The following is a 22,471-nucleotide window of genomic DNA, read 5'->3' on the forward strand; positions in this document are numbered from 1 at the left end:
TGAGGAATGTTAGGGAGAATTCTCAAAATGTGCTAATTTCCCTTACCTTTTGAGACCCCCAACAACTTTGCTGGATTTGTAGTCTTTTTTTTTTTACCTGGAAAGAGTGTGAGCCTTTTTTCCCACTCTCTCATGTATTTTGATGTGTGTTTTACTTTTGCGTTCTTTGGATGTGGTGTTTCAAACAAACTCCATGGCATAATCTTTTTCTGTGTGTTACACAGCACCTTCAGTGCAGTGACTCAGGGGTGTCTTTCAGACTCCCCAAGGTTTAAATACCTTCTGTGGGACTGACTACTGTCTCCCAGAGCATGCAAAGTTAAATTGACTTTACTGGTCTCTTTAAATGTACTGGCCCAGCACACCCTATCTTCCTATAGAGTGCTGGAGGGGTTGCTTAACGTACACTCATGTAACAGTACAATGTTACCCTTTCCTACTTTAAATGGCTGGTGGCAGTGGTTTAGATCAAACTACCATGATTTTTTCCGACCACTGACAACGGTAGCTAAAAATCGGGTCAGCCATGTTTTACAATATGGCGCCCAAGATCTAGCTGTAAAAACAGACTCTGGTCATCTTTTTTCACCATTTCTTTTAGGAAAGGTCCTTCTTGTGTTTGTCTCTGCGTGCCAAACCAGATTTGGTCCCTTTGTTCGTTGGCCTTTGGTGGGCTTCAGTGCTGAAGCCAGCCTCTGGTGCCTGAGTGTCTGGGGTGGACAGGATGTGAGGGAGGTACCATAAACTCCTTGTGCTTAGTCTCCTAGGAGACCTGAATGCACTCTGGCGCGATTGGCCGACTGGCTGTCCGGCAAGGACAGCCACCCTACTGTGTGAGTGACAGCCAGGCTGCAATGAATGGGGGAAATTTGTATAAAAGCAGGTCTCTTGGAAGAACCAAAGAGGAGAGGAAGAAAGAGAACTGTTGAAACTCCTGGATGACCAGTGAAGACCTGCTGCTAGTCCGAATTGCCTGAAACTCTGACAACCGAGAAGCCCTTCAAGTTTAACTTCTTCCCTTGAGTTTGGTGGGAACAACCAACTCGCAGCCTACCTGGACACCGTCCCCATCTGGTCGAATTTTCATCAGAGTGCTGTTGAAAACCAGATAGCCAGATGGAAGGAAACCAGCTCTTGGACTTTAAGGCACCCACACCTCAACCGACGTCTTGCTACAGCTTTTGGCCTCTTCCATGAGCAGTGCAGGAACCTCCTGATGTCCTCCTTCTTGTCCCCACGACTGAAGCTCAGGAACAGCGAGATCTGCTTGAACTGCCAGGATCAACTGCCTCAGCTACAGCTTTCGTCATTGACAAAGTATTGTGCAAACACTGTCCGACAATCTTTTTTCAGCCATCGAGACAGTGCGTGAAACTTTCCTCAACTACGAAGTCTTGTCCTTCCCTTAACATTCATCAAACTTTTTCGCCTAGCCAAATCCTTTAAAGATCCGTGGCAAAGACTTAACCGTTACTTACCAGAACTGTGCTATCCTATACAAAAGACTCTGAACCATTGACTTTGCCCCAGGCCTATTGAGAATAATTGCTGGTTGTATTTAATTGAAAACCTTTGCCATGCCTATGAATGTATTTGGGCTGTCTATTCTTGTAACCTTGTCTTTTCCCTCATTTATTAAGTATCTGAACTGCCATTTTGCTCCCACCTCATTTTGGAGCTAAACTTGTTCATTTACTTACCGGTTGGATTTTTGTGTTGTATTAATGTGTGATATTAAGCTGCTTGTTCTAGTGTAATGTTTTCTAACTAACTGAGTAAATTAATGTATATTCGTTTACCAAGAAACCTTGAGTAAGTGTCTATTTAAATCACTGTATTAGTTGGTCCTTTGTGTGACTTGTTCTACTGCTCACTAAACTCTTGAGATAAGTCAGGCTGCTCAGCCACTGCTACCACATAACTGTGTAGTACAGGCATGTACCAAATGTGACATTGTACTGACACTTGTAGTCTTAATTGCCTGTAGTGTTCCCCAAGGGTACTGCAGGTGATTTTGCCTAACACTGGTGTACAGTGGTGAGGATAAAGTATACTTGTTACATTTAGAGTGCTACTTTTACCTTTGCTCAAATAATCCTCCCAAGGCTAAGCAACACTAGGAAAGCAATTGTTTTATCATGACTGATATGGAAAGCTACAGACAGGAAACCCTACTGACTTTAACTGTTGTTTAATTGATATGTGTAAAGCTAGGGATCTCACTGTAAAAGGCAAGTAGGTTGAATTGATAGAAAAGGTTGTTAGAATAACAATGTCTGAGGAGTGGGTCTGAAACCCCCACACCTGCAGCAAATGTGGAAAATGTTGATGAGGATTTTAATATGTTAGAGCCCAGCTCTAATGTGATGGATAAGTTAGATGAGGCAGAAACCTCTGCCAAGAGTGGAGCCAAGAATGTGACACTCTTGGTGCCTCTCCCAGTGGTGGGAGTCCCTTTTGAGAGGGTGGGAATCAACATTGTTGGTCCCTTAAACCCTCCAACATCTTCAGGAGACAGGTTTATCCTGGTTGTAGTTTACCATGCTACTAGGTATCCTGAAGCAATACCTATGAGAACCGTTACAGCTCAAGCTGTTGCTAAGGTCCTACTTGGTATTTTTACCCAGGTAGGTTTTCCTAAGGAAGTTATCTCTGACAGCGGATTCAATTTTATGTTCCATTACATGCAGGCCTTGTAGAAAAACTGTGGAGTAACTTACAAGTTCTCAACTGCCTACCATCCCCAGACAAACGAATTGGTAGAGAGGTTTAACCGTACAATGAAGAGCATGATAGGTGCTTTAGAGGAACCCCTTAGGAAAAAGTGGGACCTTCTACTGCCATGCCTTCTCTTTGCATATAGAGAAGTCCCTCAAGCGGGAGTAGGATTTATTCCCTTTGAACCTCTTTATGGCCATCCAGTTAGAGGCCCCTTGGCCCTGATTAAGGAGAGGTTGGAGAGTGCTCCTTCCCCCAAGCCAGTGAGAGTCACTAACTATGTGATAGGTTTCCGGAGGAGAATGTCCCACGTGATGGCAGAAGCATCAGATAACTTGAAAGCAGATCCGGCTCTGCTGATGCATTGGCATGACCAGAAGGCCAACATGGTTGAGTTTTCACAGGACCAGATAGTTCTAGTTATGGTACCTACAAGGCAGAGGGCCTTACAGGACAAATGGATAGGACCCTTCAAGGTTGTGGGTAAACTTAGAGAGGTCAACAATCTGGTGTACTTAGGCAATCCTAAGGAGGCTCCCAGAGTCTTTCACACCAACCGTCTAAAAGCTTACGTCTCCAGACCAGAAGTAGGAGCTTTGCTTCTAGCTTCAGCTCGAGAGGAGGAGGACAGTGAACCTCTACCTGACCTACTCAGAGGCCAGCCTTTAGATGAGAAGAAAGGAGTTAAGCTCACTTCTAATTTGACACCTGAACAACAGGAGGAGTGCAAATTTGTATATTCTTTTACCAAGAAACCTTGATTAAGTGTCTATTTGAATCACTGTATTAGTTGGTCCTTTGTATAACTTGTTATACTGCTCACTCAACTCTTGAGATAAGTCTGACTGCTCAACCACTGCTACCACATAACTGTGTAGTACAGGCTTGTACCAAAGGTGAAATTGTACTGACACTTGTAGTCTTAATTACCTGTAGTGTTCCCCAAGGGTACTGCAGGTGATTCTGCCTAACAAGGAATTACCGGGTAATTCCGACATTGCCATACACGGTAATTCCTGCATTGCCAGGTGCCGGTGCCTGTCAGTCCCCATTCCCCTTGAACCCCATACGGCTCAAGGGGAATGGTGACGTCAAATGCACGATGGAGCGGGTGCATTCGACATGTTCCGCTCGCGGGTGCAGCTCTTCCCACCAGGCCAGACCTGACGGGCTGACAGACGCCCGCGAGCACAGCTCGTAGTATGGCAGCCCGGGAAGTATGGTATCGGCATGCTTACTGGTACCATAGTTCCCAGACCGCCATGCTTATAATGAGGCCCATAGTACAGGTATGCTTATATTTTTGAACTATTTTTTGTCAACTCTTATACAAATGTATAAATACATGGTTCCTCCCACTTACCCTGTAGTAAGCTTCTCAGTAAGTATATTCTCGTTTTTAACCAGTCTATCAAAAACCATGTATTGCAGCATTCCGCACCTGCTCACATCAATTGGCAGTTACTTACAATGCTGTGCATTTAAGAATCTTTATTTTTAGAAGCATTTTCATGAAAGTTAAATGCATATGTGCCTTTGGGCCTCATTACGAGTCAGGTGTTAAGGGGTTAACGGCGCCGTAAACGGCGCCGTCCCTTAACGCCTGATTACAAGGTCCCTTAGCGCCATGGTGAATTTAACGCCTGCTTTTTGCAGGCGTTAAAATCCATGGCGCTAAGGGACCATGGTGCTAATTACGCCAACGTAATTCACGGTGGCGTAATTTGCGCCTTCCCCACTCCCATTATGCCCTATGGGTCAAAAATGGGAATGGGGAAGGGTAAAATGGGTAAAATGGGAAATGGGGATTTACCGCCCCACTCACCTTGGAATGGGGCGGTAAATCCGCCATCCACCATGGTGTAAACATAGTTTACACCATGGTGGTAAGGGTACGACCCAGGCTGGGTCGTAATGAGGCCCTTTATATCAGCACTGTGTGTAACCTTTTTCTAAAAGAAAGGAAAATCAGATCAAAAAGATGTGTACAACATATTTAATGGCACTTGTGTGGAAGTTTAATATGTTGGCCAGTACATGTATACTTGCCAATATGACCCATTCCGAACTATTTCTGTGCATTCAGTGACTTCTAATACCACTTTTCCCATTACACAACTCAGACTACAAGTCCCAGAATGCAACAAAATTAAAACAAGCCTAGACTGCAAGACTGAAATGTGTCACATTTATATTAAATAAACAGTGAAAAATACTGAGCATTTAAAAATCTATCTTTTTAGGAGCATTTTCACTGAAGATAAGAAATGCATGTGTACATTTACAGCAGTACTGTGTGTAACTTCTTTGTAAAACAAACAAAAAGCAGATGCTAAACATTTCTCCAGCATTTGTAAGTGCCACTTAGTGTGTAGAAGTTGAATATCTTCACAGTACATTCACACTTGCTAACATCACCCATTCTAATCTGTAGGTGTTTGTCCAGTCCTAGTTTCTGCTATGCATTCTGGGACTTGTAGTACAAGTTTTCTAATAATAATAATAATTTGGCACTTATATAGCGCTACGAACCCTCAGGTATCTGAGCGCTGCTTATTATTACCCACGGTGTGTGGTGCTCATTTATCGACCTCCGAAGGATGAAAGGCTGAGTTTGGCTCAGTGGGGATTTGAACCTGCATTAGCAGACTCTGCATGGATGTCAAAGTGAGTGCTCTATTCTCTGTGCCATTTGACTGGCCAAATGAAAAAAGTGCAACTACAGCTCCCAAATGCAAAAAACAAAACCAAGACTTCATAAGCACCTACATATTGCAATGGGTCATGTTGGCAAGTATGCATGAACTGCCAACATATTAAACTTCCACACAGCAATTCCAAGATGTCCTGCTGCACTGTGGAGACGTGCATGCTCCATCTCTCATCTAGCCGCATTTCTGCCGTGAATCACTCCAGGCACATTTGACTGCAGCAACATCGAGGGTTGACCTTCAGCAGTCTTCCGACATGGGACAGACAGGATTGACTCCTGATTTGGTGTGCAACCGTAATGCTGCAACTGGGCATGGTGCATTGCGTGCAGGATGGAGGGACAGCTCCCTTGCCCAGGAGAGGCTTTTGAAGCCCCTCCTCCTATAAGTGGAATGCGATCAGTGGGGATGCTGACTCCATAAGGAGCAGGAAGGCGTTGGTGCTCCCCTGCGACCGGGAGTGCAGGGGAATCCCACAGATCAAGGTTAGTCAGTGCTAAGGAGCACCAAACCTCGAACAGTGAGCAGTGGGGGTGGGGGGCAGTGGCAGAACCCAGATCTGAAGCACCTTATGGGCTACAAAACTGGACAGGTCGTGAGCATTACCTCGGTAAATTGTGCAGGCTGCCCGTTTCCAGAATTCCTTTTTGGGCATAGAACACATTTTTGGCAGGGACTGATTATACTTGTGGAGCACTGCTTGCTGAATACTATGGCACACATTGGGCCTCATTCCGACCCAGGCGGTAAGGGGTTTACGGCAGCGTAAACAGCGCCGACCCTTACCGCCTTATTCCGAGGTCCCTTAGCGCCATGGAGGTTTTAACACCTGCTTTAAGCAGGTGTTAAAATCCATGGCGCTAAGGGACCTTGATGTTAATTACGCCACCGTAATTTATGGTGGCGCAATTAACGCCTTCCCCACTCCCATTATGCCCTATGGGGCAAAAATGGGAATGGGGAAGGGTAAATGGGGATTGGGGACTTACCGCCCCGCCAACCTCGGAATGGGGTGGTAAGTCCGCCAACCACCATGGCGTAAACGTAGTTTACGCCATGGTGGTAAAGGTACGACCCAGGCGGTAACTCACCGCCTGGGTCGGAATGAGGCCCATTCTCTTTTTCATGTGTACCCTGACAAGAGAATCTGAAAAAAACATCAAAAGCTTGCGCCACCAGGGCACTCCGCTACGACTTCGAACCCGCTGCTGCATGCCCCATTTCATTGTTGGTATCTGGATTTCATAGGTGGTTTGAGGAGTCAGGTTCATGCCAAGAGGTATGAAGAAGCAGACCCCGGCATTCCAAATATAACCTCTTTGAAAACCGGTTACTCCCCTGGAAAAACGGATAGAACTATGATCACAGACCCCTGTATTCAACGACTCTCACTCAAACTCCATCCAAAAGAAAGCCATACGTCAGCAACTAAGATAGGCTTTGCCGCCAAATTTTGTAGCTCATGTCAGATGCAATTCAATTCGTTTACCACAGAAATAAGACATTTGCTTGATGACTTTAGTAAAGAAATGTCATCCCGGTGCGAGCATGTTGATAAAAAATTAGGAGGCAATACAAGAAGAAGAAACTAAGCAGGCCAAGATGGCTCTACCAGACTTATAAAGGATTACATAAAACCTCAAAATTCACTGTGAAGACTTTGAAAATCGATTGAGGCGTTATAATATTCGCATAAGAAACCTGCCAGAAACAGTGCCAGATTGGTACTTCAAAGAGGCAGATACACAGATCTTCTCGAAACTTATGACCAGAGAGGGGCCTAAGGGTATCCGGATTGACCAGGTCCACCGGACTGGCCCAAGCAAACAGACCCAGGAGCCCCACCCTAGATGTGCTGGTGGCATGTGCACTGTACCTACAAAAGGAGCAGATTTTACAGGAGGCCAGAACTGCGGCTCCAATAACATATGAGGGAGTGCATATACAATTATACAAAGATCTTTCGCCGATGAGCCTCCAAAAACAAAGGGAAATGCAGGTGGTGGTTAAAGATCTTTGCACACACAAAATTAAAAACAGATGGACATTCCCATTTGTATTGTTTTTTTGATTGGGGGTGAGACAATACAGGATCACATCCCGGAATGCTGGTAACTTCTGTAAATTTAGGAGGAAGAAATTGAAGATATTCTGGAAGGGGTTTCAGGAACGATGTTGTCCCGTATCAGGCAGTCTAAAGCGTGGGAATGGTCTTCGGAGATTCGACACAGAAGACGGGGAGGAGGTACATGAAACGGGAACTGGAGGAGCCCGTCCCAGATGGTTTCATCCTCAGACAGCGAAATAGAGGCCTCTTAAAGGAACATAGAGAAGCACAGTTCAGACACGGCAGAACTAAATGTACGACCAGTGGAGATGAGGCATTCCATCTTGGAATTGCATCAGTTCAGATAGCGGATGGGGTCGTTAGGACATCCAGCACTCTGCCTTGGGAGAAACGGTGGGCCATGGCTGTGGCTGTTAACTCCAGGATACAATAGGTACTGTGACTCCTCCCAGGGGACAATTTGAGGATGAGGGAAAGTTGGGGTGTAGGGTAGGAATGCATGTTGGGTGAAGGGAAATGAGGGAAAGAGGGGAAGACCGCTGTGTTATGGGGGCTTTAAGGAGTTCACAGTGATCATCTCCACTGAAACTTTATGACAAATTACCTAATTCAAATGCCTCTCATTAAATATTAGTGGGGTTAACACCCCACTGAAATGCTGGAAATTGGAGGCCTTTTTGGGCGTTACCAACTGGACTTGGTGGTGCTCCAAGAAACCCACATTTGGCGAGCAGATAAGTATAAACTTTGCTTGAGAGATTACCCGAATAATGTGCATGAAAGTGCGGGTGTGCTTATTGCAATTAGAGCTGGGGCTTGTATTACAGTACTGTGTACTAAGATTCACAAAGAGGGCCGATTTATATTTATGAACCTCAAATTACCCTCATTGTGGCTAACCATGACTACTGTCTATGCCCCTAACACTGGTCAGGAGGGATTTCTGAAGTTCACCCTGGGTCAGCTGGAAATGTTCAGAGAGGGAGGAATATTGTTTCGGGGTGATTTCAACATGGCATGGCATGGGACCCCCGCCACCCCCAGAGATCGTAGTATACTCAACCTCCCCCTTCCATATCACTGAAGCATACATTCATACAACTATCCTGGGTCTATGTCTGGTTGGCTCCCAGAGGGGCACATAAAGACTATATGTTTTATTTGCATGAACATCGCTCCATTTCACGTATACATTACTCATGGGCTTTGATCCCATTATTAGGTAGAATTTTGTTAAGACATTATATTTTTTGTTGCTGTCTCTTTCCTGTCTCTTTCCTGCATTGAAACTACTTGCGTGTGAAACTGCTGCTGTGCCCCATCCTACTTGTTTGATCTTACACCGTATACCCATTTTGCCCACTGTGCCAAGTGGATCAAGTTCTGAACTATCTCTCCCTATCTTCTCCAACTGCTACACCATCACCTATCCTCCATCTCTCACTAAAGCTGGACGTAAAAAGAATAAAAAAGACATCATTACTGCTAACCGTGGCCTGCCAATTGCAGACACTTGGCAGTGCATCCTCAAGAGAAATCTTCACTGACATCCTCTTTTCTGTCCCATCTCCTGACCTATGGACCTCTCACCTCATTGCCACTCTCCCACCTTATTATTCCACCTTCATTAATGGCAACACCAAGAGGGAAGCCCTCCTTGCAGGCTTCTTCTCTTCTCGCTGCTGTATCATGTTTACATCACAGCCTCATTCCTGCTTCAAGGCGCTCAGGCCAATCTCTTCTTATTTGACTGGCTCCTGACTTCTCTCATCAACTTCCTTCCTTGACCTGCCCCTCCCCCTTCTACCCCATCAACTCCACCTCTCCAGAAGGACGTCCAACATCCTGACACTCCGCCTCAAAAAACATTGAAAGGCAGCAATCGTCTCCATCTGGCAACCCTGAACTCACGCTTAGCCATCAAACATTCTGCTGACATCTGCCTTCTCCTTGAAGACACTGACCTGGACATAACCTCTAAACCTCGACCCCACCATGCTGGTGGCGGAGTTGCCTTAATCTACCCAGAGTGGATTCCTTCTACCGTCCTACCCACTCAGCACTATTCGTCCTTCGAGAGCCTTGTGTGCAAATTGGTTATCTCTCCTTCCTCCACCTTGACCATTGCTACAAGCTATCAGCCCCCTGGCACTTCTTCTCTTTTCCTAACTGTGTTGGCAGACTTCTGTTCCTCCCTACTCTCCACCACCTCCAACCGGCTACTACTAGGTAACCTCAACATTCACCTAGACTCCCCTTGCACAGCAACCACCCTCTTCACTGACCTCTGCTCCTCCCTATCCATCTCCATTCTTCCCTCTGCCCTACCCATACTGCTGGTCACACATTAGATGTCATCATCCACTCCAACCTCACTCTCTCTTCTCCTCTGGTCACCCCTCTCTCCTGGTATGACCACTCTCTCTTCTCCTCCCATTTGGGTCCCTTTGGCCCTGTGACAACTCCTCATAAAGCTCTGCCAAACTCGAGTGTCAGCTGATGCCTTCTCTTACATGTTCATTCCCCCTGCCCACCCAACACAGACGTTTCCGCTGCCTCTGCCCTCAGCAACCTCTATCTGTCCATCACCAACACCCTTGACATCCTTGCCCCAATCATGAGGTTCTGCCTGAAACCTGCCTCCAAACCTAACAGCTGGTATGACTCCGATCTTGCAGACCAAATACGTAATTGCTTGGCTGCTGAATGGAAGTGAAAAACTTCAGGTTCACCCTCTGACAAACTGGCCTGCCGCCTTATCCAGAGACTCTACAGACTCTAGATCGGTGCCAAAAAAAGAGCCCACATTCAGGCACGAGTGTGCAATGCATCCTACAAAACAGCTGAACTCTTCAAAATCTGCAGTGAACTTGCCAACCCATCTGCAGCATCTTCTGCCACTGCTCCCTCCCAGGCCCTTTGCAATACACTTGCTTCTCACTTCACTTCAAAAACCCAGAACATACTGAACAACCTTGTCACACACTCTCCGAACCCAACCCTCCACCCTCTGCCCCCCAACCATTCACCCTCCTCTTTACTCCTTCCCAGCCTTCATGCCTTTCTCCCCTGAAGGAGTCACCAGAGTTTTCAACTCCATGAAGGTCTTGTCCAAACAGATCACTCCTTAGTCCTCCTGAACCATCAAGGATAATATCGCCTCTCTTGCCCCGCTCTAGCTGATCTCCACAACCACTCCTTTGCCACTGCTTCTTTTCCATCTTGTCTCAAACACTCCCTTGTGTGCCCCTTCCTTAAAAAAAACCTCTGCCGACCCTTCCTGCCAAGCAAACAACCGCCCTATTTCCATCAACCCCTTCCTGGGAAAACTGCTTGAGAAGCTGGCCCTTCTGCAACTCAACACTCATATCGAACTTGTTGGCGGTCTTCATGACCACCAATCTGGATTCCAAGCATCCAGAGGCACGGAAACTGTTCTTCTGAACATCTGTGAAGAACTGCTTGCATCTCTTGACTCCAATTCCCCAGCTGTCCTCATTCTTCTTCATCTCTCTTCTGCATTTGACACAGTGAGTCATTCTATCCTCATAAAAAGGCTCCATGACACCATTGGCATCTCGGAGCAGGCATTGGACTGGCTTACCTCCTTCCTAACTAAATGTTCCTCCAAAACCATTCTGGGACCTTTCTCCTCCCCTTCTCCCTCCGCTACCTGTGGCATCCCCAGGGCTCCATTCTTTCGCCCTGGCTCTTTAACATATACCTTTCTCTACTGGCAAGACTCATTTCCTCCTTCTCCCCCAATGTCCCGTGCTACGCAGATGATACACAACTTTTCTTCAAACTTTCCTCAGATGCCCTTGCACCCTCCTTCATCCCTGACTGCCTCTCTGGCACCCAGGCCTGGTGCACTGCCAATGACCCTTGTCTCAATGCCAGCAAAACTGAAATTCTCTCTATTGGGTCCCCTGCACCCTACCTCTTCTCTGCACTCTGGCCTCCCTCCATGGCCCCCCTCCTACCCCCTCCACTGCAGCTAGGAATCTTGGAGTCATCTTTGACTCCTCCCTTTCCTTAATCCCTCATATTCAGGACATTGTCAAGAAGTCCCATTTCAACTCTTCCTTCTCAATGGAACTCTACCCTTCCTCACCTTCCCCCAGAGACTCAATGTTACCTGTGCTCTGGTTCTCTCCAGGCTAGACTACTGCAATAGCCTCCTCTTTAATTTTCCAGCCTCCACCTTGCAACCCCTTTGGCTAACACAGAGGATGGCAGCACAAGTTATCTTTGGCCTCAAGCCCAGGGACTGTATTTCTCCTATCCTCCTGCCCTACAAAGCCTTCATTGGCTCCCAGTCTCAGCACAGATTAAATTCAAATCCCTCTGTATCATACATAAGGCCATCTGCGGCCGTGGGCCACTCTATCTTCAATGCTTCCTGACCAAATACTCTCCTTCTAGACTCCTCCATTCCTCTGGCACAAACTCCCTGCTGGTTAAGCACTTTGCTAAACAGAGAGCTGGTGGGCAATCACTTTCCTCAGCTGGCTCCCTCCTCTCGAACAGCCTCCCTCTCCCTCTGCGTCTTGAGCAAGACCTCTGTATGCTCCGAAAAAACTCAAGACCATTCTCCTGACCTCTTCCTTCTTCTCCTCTCTTCCCTGCTAATCTCACAGCAGTGTGACTGATGTGCAGTGCCCTTATGTGTCCTTGGGGCCTTGACCCCCCACATGCCTCATCCCAGGTGCTGTCTTCTGATGCACTTACTTGGGCTTACGGTATGCACTTATGTTCTTCTCCTCTTAGCACTTACCCTGAGCACTTCACCATGAGCATCTAAGCACCTTATCCCTCACCCTCCTGCACTTGCATGTTCTGAACACGCACAAGGTATAGTAGGTTTGTCTCCCCTTCCCTTTATTCTCATTATTTGTTGTACTTTTAATGCAATTATTTATCCTTGCTATATTACCTTCCCCTGTCCCCACCCTGTTTGACCTGTGGGCACTTTGAAACAGTTTTGCTAATTGTATAAGTTCTTAATAAGTGAACTATAAGTACATAAAACAAATATAGCTAATTTTATACAACCCATCACAAGCCTACTACTTAAAGGTCAATTATCCCTTCCCATTACAAATGGTAATGAAACAAGTATGCCCATAATCACCATTATTATATGCACTTCACTTGGAACCATTATTGGCCAGGGGCAGACAGACGGATGATATGAGGGGGATCGACTTCAGGGGCTCTATGCATAAAATGATGGCTTACAGTGATGATATGCTTATGTTGGTCTCAAACTCAGTAAGCACTTTGCATGCAGCAAAGAGTTTGGGTGGTTTCGAAAGGTAGCATGCTTAAAGATTAATTAATCAAAATACATGATATTAAATATGTCCCTCTATCCTGCTAAAATCCTAACATTTTGCATACATACACAATAAGGCTGGGCACAGGAGGGGATCAAACTCTTAGGGGTAACTATGACCCCAACATTAACAGGGTTGTACTCAGCTAACTACCTTCCCTTGCTAAAATGTATCCAGCGTTAACTGTTGAGGGGGGGGGGGCTGAAGTCTGTTTCTTGGTACGGATGGATTAACTTGGATTACATGGTCACACTGCCCAAAATACTCTATATGTTTCAAGCCCTGCCAATTTGGGTCGCCAACTCATTCTTTAAGCAATTGCATGAAGCAATCCCAAGGTTCATTTGAAATAATAAAGCTCTAAGGTTAGCCCTAAGCATGTTAATGACCCCGCCAGAAAAGGGTGGCCTGGGTCTCCATAATTTTATTAAACATTATCAGGCGTCGTAAATTTGGGTACTCAGGAATTGGTGTGAGGGAGGTGAGGGAAAGCGATGGATGCAGATGGAGCGGACGATCGGTGGTCCTCGGCTTGGGGACAACTTTTGATTGATGAAACAAGATCGACCCCCCAATCTTCATGCAAGTGCTATTACAAATCTGTTTGAAGAAGTGTGGGATAAGGCAGTCAAAGAATATCACCTGACAACATTCACCTCACCTCTTACGACAATATATTTCAATCCACAATTCATCCCCATTCTAGACCGTAAGGCATTTGGTGAATGGAAACATGCAGGTTGCAATAGCCTACAGGATATGTTTCAGACACCGGTATTACCAAGTTAGACCCTGGATTCTAGCTTCCCCGTTGCGAAAAGCGGCCGTAAGAGATTTTATGCCATTTGAGAAACTTGTGACGTCCAGCCCAGGGTATAGGCCCTCATTTTGAAATCTGCATAAACTTATGTATGATACAACTCAGACTTCCTCACCTATGTATAAACAGCATAGGCATCGAACATTAGGGGACAAAATATTGTCGGAAGAATGGGATGGGCTGTGGAAGGCAATACCTAAACTTTCCAGATAGTTGTAAATCAGAGAATTCTGGTACAAATTAATGACGCAATGGCATTATATACTGGCACGTCTACACAAAACAAAATTAAAACAACCGTATCAGACAGGTGTTGGAGGAGATGTGGAATGCTCGGAGATTGTCAACATGTATAGTGGGCTTGCCCAAAGTTGGAAACATTTTGGAAGGAAATTAATTTGTATATGACTAATATGTTTGCCCTGCATGAACACAGGTCTTTGCAAACCTGTATTTTAGTCTTTATGGAGGAGGAACTGGGATATTGTTCTAGACAAACACAGAAGGCATTTGTTATGTTACAGGTAGAGGCCTTGTTGGTGATAGCACAGCACTGTAAGTCGAAAGATCCTCCACACATGAATGAATATTTTTTTAAAGTTTGAAATTTCTTAGTGCTAGAATGGCTGACATACTCTATACAGGGGGATCATTCTAAAATAATACAGATCGGAGCTTGTTGTTAAATGTTTTACAACAAGACTGTAATGTGATGTACTGGCCACGAAAACTCTGTATACTGGGACTTTGTTGAATGAAAAATGGAACTGTGAATACTCCTTGGAGCTGTGACTCTTTGATCACACTTACTATGTGCAGTGGAGGGAGGGTGGGGAAGGCTGGGTGGGGTGCCATATGTTTTGATGTTTATGAAAATGAAAATAAAAAGACATGTTAAAAAAAAAAACACGTCCACACACTAACTGCCACTTAAACATTTGCTACAAATCTTCTCCACCTACTTTTCTTTTCTTTTGCAAAAACGTTAAACACAGTGCTGCTATAAATGCTTACAGCATGCTACATCAATATAGATTAGAAGGAAGAGGAAGTGGGGTTGCTTGTATTTATAAATCCAGGTTAGACATTTGGAAGGTAGATGCGCCAGATATTGAGCGATGTGAATCACTCCAACTTAAAATGAGGATGGATGCCGTAACTATGGTGAACGTAGCTGTGGTTTAAAGACCACCCGTCCCAATGCCAGAGTTTCGTTCAAATCTATGCAATGTTCTTTTACCCACTCTTAAACCCAATACCAAGGCTGTGGTCCTTGTTGATTTTAATATCTGGCCGCCGCAATGGGATCGACCCCAAAGCTAGTATCCTGGAAGCCTCTCTTGGGAATTTAAGTTGTGTCCAATTAATCAAGAACCCATACCATGTAAGAGGGAATACCCTGGACTGGTTGGCAACACATAACATTAGTACATTGGATGTTTATGTATCCTCGTGCCCCTGGTCGGGCCATTCCCTTATTCACTTTACACTGGTTTGTGAAAGAAGTGTTCTACTGACACAAAATGATAGAGTCTTGATAACTTCCTGGAACTCTAAGAAATTGACGCCACAAACCATGGGAACATGGACATCAAGTCTTATGTTGGTGGTCGATGAGCTGGATTCTGCCGATGACATTGCCAGTGCCATCCAACTCACCAGGCAGGAAGCAGTAAACACCCTAGCACCTTTGAGAACCAGTTCTATTCCTAGCAAGAAGTGCTCCAATTGGTTATCTCTTGACATACAAGTATTTAAAAGTAACAAAAATACATGTTTTTATGCCTGGAAAACATCAAAGGACTCTGGTGACAAAGGTGACTATAATGCTGCCTCTAAAATATATAAACTAGCATTCATAGCAGCTAAAATAGCAATGTTTGATAGTAGTATCACCAATGCACAAAATGAATCTAAAGAACTATTTAAGATTCTTAAGGAATTGGAAAACCTTTGTACCAGTAACTCAATTATACCCACCAAAGACGCTGAGTGGTGTACCTCCATACAAGAAGTTATGCTAGGGAAGCATGATCGGATTAAAAAGTCTATTCACGTGAACAAACATACTTGTACATCTGAAATAAATATCCAAAATAGTCCCTCCCATACTGAGCAAGATTACACATTTAATTTCAAACCTTTATCTGAAGACGAGTTGGCCTTGATTATTGCCTATCTCAAACCCACAAGTTGTAAAGGGGGCGTATGCCTCGCAATAACTATCAAAGCCTGTGCAACCTCCTTGATTAAGACATTGTGCAAATTTGTCAACGCCTCCAAAATGGAAATTCATGTACCTGACATTCTTAAGGATGTGTGGATTACTCCTCTTTTTAGAAAAAACAGGCTTATGTTTGCTAACATTGGCCAATTATAGGCTGATCACCAACACCCCTTTTCTTTTAAAGATTTTAGTTTATGTTGCAAAAACACAGCTATCAGAATATCTGAATAATCACACAATTTCAAATAAATGGCAGTTAAGCTTCAGACAAGGACACTGCACTGAAACAGTGTTACTTGATGAAATCAAGATTACTGCAAATCATGGATGAGGGAAAAACTGCAATGCTAATGGTGCTGGATTTGTCTGTGGCTTTTTAATTGGTTGATCACCCCCTTTTGGTCACCAGACTTAAGGAGGTGGCCGCTTTCTCAGATGGGGCTGCGGGCTGGATGAAATCCTTATTGAACAACAGATGTTGGATGGTATGCAATGAAATGGCAGAGGTTATTCCCGCACCCTTGCTTTATGGGATGGCCCACGGGGCATGTTTGTCACCTGCCCTTTATAACATCTTTTCAGTCCCCCTTTATAGAGAAGCAAGGCATCGGATTTAAACATTATGAGGATGATACCCAGTGTATCATCCCACTGTCTGGCAAATATGAGGTAGATGCCAGGAATTTAAACAGAATATATGATCTGATCCAAGTGTGGATGGCTGAGAATGGCTTGGCACTCAACAGAGAGAAAAAATAAATGATGGTGGTAGGCACTGAAAAGAGAGTGTCCAAACTGGGACCTGATTACAAGGCCTTCACGTTAGCAGGTTATGACATTGAAACTAAGAATAAAGTCAAATCATTTAGGATGCTGAAATATCAAAATCTTAAGATGCATGCCCAATTGAGTAGCCTGGTCTTCTCGACAGCCTACTACATAACACTATTGACACATCTTTGCACTATCATCTCCCGCGCCAAACATGAGAGCTATGATCTGTTCTGAAATCGACTATTTTAGCAGCCTTCAGAGATGTCTAAACAGATCAGAATGCTCAAAACTACAAACTATTCAGAATAGTGCCATTAGGGTCATTACTGGTCTTGGTAGGAGGGCCCATGTCTCAAATGCTAGACGAGACCTACGTTGGCTCCCCATGACGGGCAGGATTGAATTTTGTTTCCTGGTGATCAATTATGTATGTATGATTGGCCATGGTCCTTCATATCTGAAAGATGCCCTGATTAACAAACCCAAAACAAGGAATCTCCATTCTAATAAGATTAACTAACTCAAAATCCCTAAATGCACCTTTACTCAGACCTCCAAATGTGATTTTTTTTTAGCTGCCCCTAGGGCCTTGTATGCAATACCCACTGAACCGGGATCTGCTGAGTTGTTCAGAACAAAATTAAAGATACTGCTGTTTAGATGACCTATATAACTTTCCTTCAATAAAGCTGATTGGTCTGTATACGTGTACTTCCATGCATGTATGTACGTTGCGCCCTTATGCTTCCAGGCCCCCAGGTGTGCATTATAAATATAAAAAGTAAAGTAAGGTAAAGTAATGCATATATGCATTTTTACTTTCATGAAAATGCTCCTGAAAAGAAACTTTTTTAAACGGTCAACATTTACCATATTTCATATAAATGTCACACTTCCCAACTTACTCATTATATACATTACACTGCCACAATTATCCATCTGCTTACACATATGTGTATACCACCAAAGTATCTATATACAACACTTTGGCTTACATATAAAATAGTCTTCTTTCCAAACCTCTACTATAAGACACCAAACACTTCTTGTCAACAATCCACCATTGCATTACCACTAGGCCACAGTCTTCCTATTCTTTAAAAACACTGCAACATATTACAAATACATTACACCACACACACAGCACTTGTTTTATTAAAATGAGCGGCACAAAAAATAATCTATGTTTTCTCACATCCATTTTGCCCTGTTTTTGCCAAACAGCACTACTCAAACTCCAATTGTTCTAACAACATGTTTAACACACTTTAGTACACCACCCATAACACGACTTCATTAACTTGTTTCCCAACAACTCAACCTGCCTTCATAAATAACAACCCTGCTTACTAAAAGTACTTCACCATTAACACATATACCCATAAATGTTATTTTACAAATACAGGAAAGAAGAGGATTGCCAAAGACAGCTTCTGAAAAAAAACACTCTTCACATCCTACAAAGTAAGTGCATTGATATACATACCTTTTTAAATGTAACAATGTACTTCCACAATATATTAGACTAGAGTATTCTTTTTGAATCAACATTTATTTTACTCTTACTCATTATATTGCAACATTCACACTCGTTCTATTCCTATCTAAACGCCACTATTACTTACAACACCCACTGTTTTACTCAAAACACCATAATATCCCTACTTATTCAATCACACCACCACTCCCTTACTCACTAACCCAAGACCAGCACGGCTGTACAGACCCTTACCCTTACAGCCTTCCCAACTGCACCTAGCATCCCACTACACAATCACACAGCACTCTCTGCATCTCAACAATCACACCCACACACCCATCCACAATACATGAATATACATTCCACAACTTTCAAACACAAACTTTATTTTTTCTGAACAGACAGAACAGAATGCCTACTAAAAAGCAACTCTGTAGAAAACTAAGAAAAAATAGAGCAGACTAGAATAAAAGCACGCCATATACTCATCCACCTATCAAAAAATGTAAAGAAAACATTCTAACAAAACAGCTAGTAACCTCACTAAACCAGCGATCACAAAATAATGTAAGGCAGCTCTTCCAAAAACTAAAAGTAAAAAGATGTACAAACACAAGCACACCTACTTATGAACCTAACACTATATCAACCAATGTTAACATAGCCACAGTAAAGTATTTTACAAAAAAAACATTCATCTGTAGAGTTCTTAACAATCTTATAAAGACAGTTGAAAAGTCACAATCTAACCATAAAAACGTCCACAGAAGACTAATCCTCAAAACTCTAATTGACAGCACATTTCTACTAAAGAGAAAGTTCTTTATATTAATTTTAAACAGAATGAAACCACTAACTAAATTAATAAATAATTCGCAAAAAGTACTTCTCAACATGTGTAATGTCAATATAGATACCTTTTAAAACTTTACTGAAAGTGGATGGATTCACAGAAGCAGCACAGAACCATATTTTAATGAAGAGGCTTATAAACAAGAACACAATGGTGGGAGACACCATTATGGCAAAAGAAACCCTTACAGAAAAAACGTCCCCAACAAACTTTCAACCAAGTATTTGTTTTGCCCAAACAAACCATTCAGTGAAAACATGGACATGTAACTCAATAGGTAATGTACGCCCAAAATCCGTTACATCATACAATAATTCTTCATTCACTGTGTGAAAATAAAAACGCAAAAGTAAAATGAAAACTTTACAAACCATGGACCCTTGTTCAGTGCTCAGCCACACTGGACATGGAGGACATTCATCTGCTGTCATGTCACGCCGCTGGAGTGTGTCGAGACGTTGGCAGCTAGTGTTTGGAATGGTTGCATCACATTCGGAATGTGAAAACACTAGTGGTCTAGTTGTTTTCCAAGATGTGAAAGGTAGCCCAATTTACAGGGTTACCCCTTAAGTATACTGGTACCCCTAATCATGGTCACACCATATTACAGTTCAACCCTCTAGGGAATTAAGGTCAATATTATTTATCTTGCAAGGATAAAAAGTTTAATCTGTACAGAAATGAGGTATAGGGGGGGCAAAGAACTTTGCTCCCTGACAGGCATTCTGTCCTTCATCCGTGACTGGCTCCTGCAGACTGGTACAAAGGAGGAGCCTTATATGCTGTTTGACTTGGTCACTGGATCCTGGCATGGCTCATCCAAAACTGTCCTTCTTCCCTTACAAGGTATGCTGCAGTTTTTCTTCCTGCATGGCCGTGTTTCCATTTAGGACAAACTACTTAGCTTACTGCTGCCTATGCATAAATTGTAGCTTCTGTCTATCATCATTTTACTATATTACAAACATGTATGTATAAACACACCTCCCCACCATGCTCTCCACACTTAACTCAATATACTCATATTTTATCTGGTCCAGTAATTCCCCTTAAAACCTTATTTTCACATAATGTTGCACTGTGTGCATGAGGATGTACACTCCCCTATTCTTAGTCTGCATGGGCTTCTGATGGACAGGAAATAGCTGCTCAGCCACTTCGTGTGCTCTGCCAGAGCTAGCCTAGCCGGGCACCATGGCAATGCCTGTAGTCTACTTTGAGCACAGGCCGCATTCCTTTTGGCACAGAGCCTACTGCTCTTTATTGTGCTTTGAGAAAAGCTAAATACAATTTACCATTTTACAAATGTGTTCCGCTAATGGTTATTTACATCTTATATTTAAAAACTAACTATCTTCATTTAGTGGCCGGCCACATCTGTGTGTGATTATATTCGCATGAAAAAAGATTTCTCAGTGCTCTAGTGCTTAAAGAAGTTTTGCCTAATTGGAAATTGCTTGGGGGGTGCAGAAAGACACTAGCACCTCCCCAACAGATGGTCACCTCCCGCTTATTTCTGTCACCGAACATCGTCTCCCTGCATTGCAACCATTTCTTCTGTATTATGGGTGAGATGCTAGTTCTTGTTCTATGCTTTCCTTGCCTCATTCTTTTCCACTTGTGTACCCTCAACTTCTTTTGTTCTGCCCTCTGCTCTGAGCTCCAGCTCCTTCCTTTTTACACACTGTGTCACCCTTCGCACTGAGGCTGCACTGTTTATTTACCATCTCCACCTTGGTCAGCCAGCTATCGTGGATGCCTCTTGTTACAGCCGAAAGAAGGGTTTTTCGGCATCCACAGTGTTTTGTGCCTAGAAGGTTTTTCTCCTCAGGGGATGCCTCCCAGAACTTCACTTTGCTTGTGTTGTTTCTTCCCCCAAGTGTGGTGGCTTCCAACGGGGGAAGACTCTATATCTTGACCGGCAGACAGACTGCCAGAGAAAAGGAGGAAAAGAAGAAGAAGGGGAATTTACCAGAGGCCCCTCCAGACTTTTCCAGTGAAGACACTACTTCACATAAGGAAGACTATGAGAGTTTGCAACACCCGGAGATGGCCAGTTTGGAGCAGTAGCAAATGCTGTGGTCCAATGGATTACTCGTGAGAGGCAAAACCTGCAGGCTGATGCCAGACAATCAGAGAGGTAACCTAACACCTTTGACATTTCCCTTTGGGAAATTTGATGGGTCCCCTTGTAAGCTTGTAAGCTTAATTAATTCTTGGATGCCTGTATGGTGTATTACACCTTCTGACCAAGGGTGTACAATTCCGACCGGGCCAAGGTCGTATTCTTGATTCCAACCTGTTTGGAAATGCCTTGGCTTTGGCAACACCCTTGGTCATGGCTGATTATCCTGCTCTAAAGCACTACTCTGCCTTTGCTTGTTTATTCAAGGAAAGACTTGAGTAACCAAAAGTGCTCTATTCATCCTATGAATCCCTTTTGGATATCTGACTAGGGTCATCAGACTTACAGTCTTATGATACAACTTTTTAGTGAATGGCCGCAGAAGCAGGTTTGCTGGAGTCAGCTTTACAGATCATTTTTCGAAGGGGACTAAATGAAGATATAAATGATGAAGTATCCTGAGTAGCGTTTCCAGCTACATTTCAAGATTTAGTCTCTCTCTCTCTCTACAGATGGAATACCAGATGGCTGAAAGAAAAGCTGAACAGAGAAAAATTAGAGGTTCCCTAGGCTTGACTTCCACTCTGAGCCCCCCTGTGAAAGTATTCCCTCCAAATAACTCATGCAAATCGGTACTGCGTGTGGTCTTTTGTTTACGGCTGAATGCAAGAGAAGAAGAGATCTGGGACATTGTATGTACAGAGAGTCATGAACCCACTTGCTCAGAAGTGCCTCCATGCCATCAGGGAAACAAACCAACCCGGACAAAACAGTGACCATGTTTCAGGGAAGGTACAACTGTCTCTGATACACCACCAAGACAACTTTGCAGCTGGTGGGCAATAGGTTAATGGTGTTCAGAGTTTTTCTACAGATCCCACAAAGAGCAGCTTTCAAAGTTTTAGCACTCCTGGACTGCGGGGCGACAGGGAATTTTATGGATATCGCTTGGACTGTAAAGAGACTTGTGCCTAGAAAGAATAAGACAGAGTCCGTGCCCATTGAAGGGGTTGATGGTTTTCCCCTTATGACCGGTCCCATAATACAAGACTAACAACCTTTGCAAATAATAATGTTTATCACAAGGAGACCCTAACCTTCGATCTCATCCGTACAGCACATTTCTCCATCATTTTGGGCATACCATGGTTATGCAGGCAAAATCTCGTATTGATTGTTCTATGAACATCATATTATTTCAGTCAGACTTTCCAGAGGAAGCCATGCCTGTTAACCTGCCTATGACCGTGATCCTATGTTTCTCAAAGACTTACCAGTGCATCGACAAGAAGACTGTGATATCAACTTGGTACCTAATGCTTCAGTTATTCAACCAAGCGTGGCGCCCTCCAACGG

Source organism: Ambystoma mexicanum, chromosome 5p (assembly GCF_040938575.1).
Source record: "Ambystoma mexicanum isolate Mex_15411 chromosome 5p, UKY_AmexF1_1, whole genome shotgun sequence".
NCBI lineage: Eukaryota > Metazoa > Chordata > Amphibia > Caudata > Ambystomatidae > Ambystoma > Ambystoma mexicanum.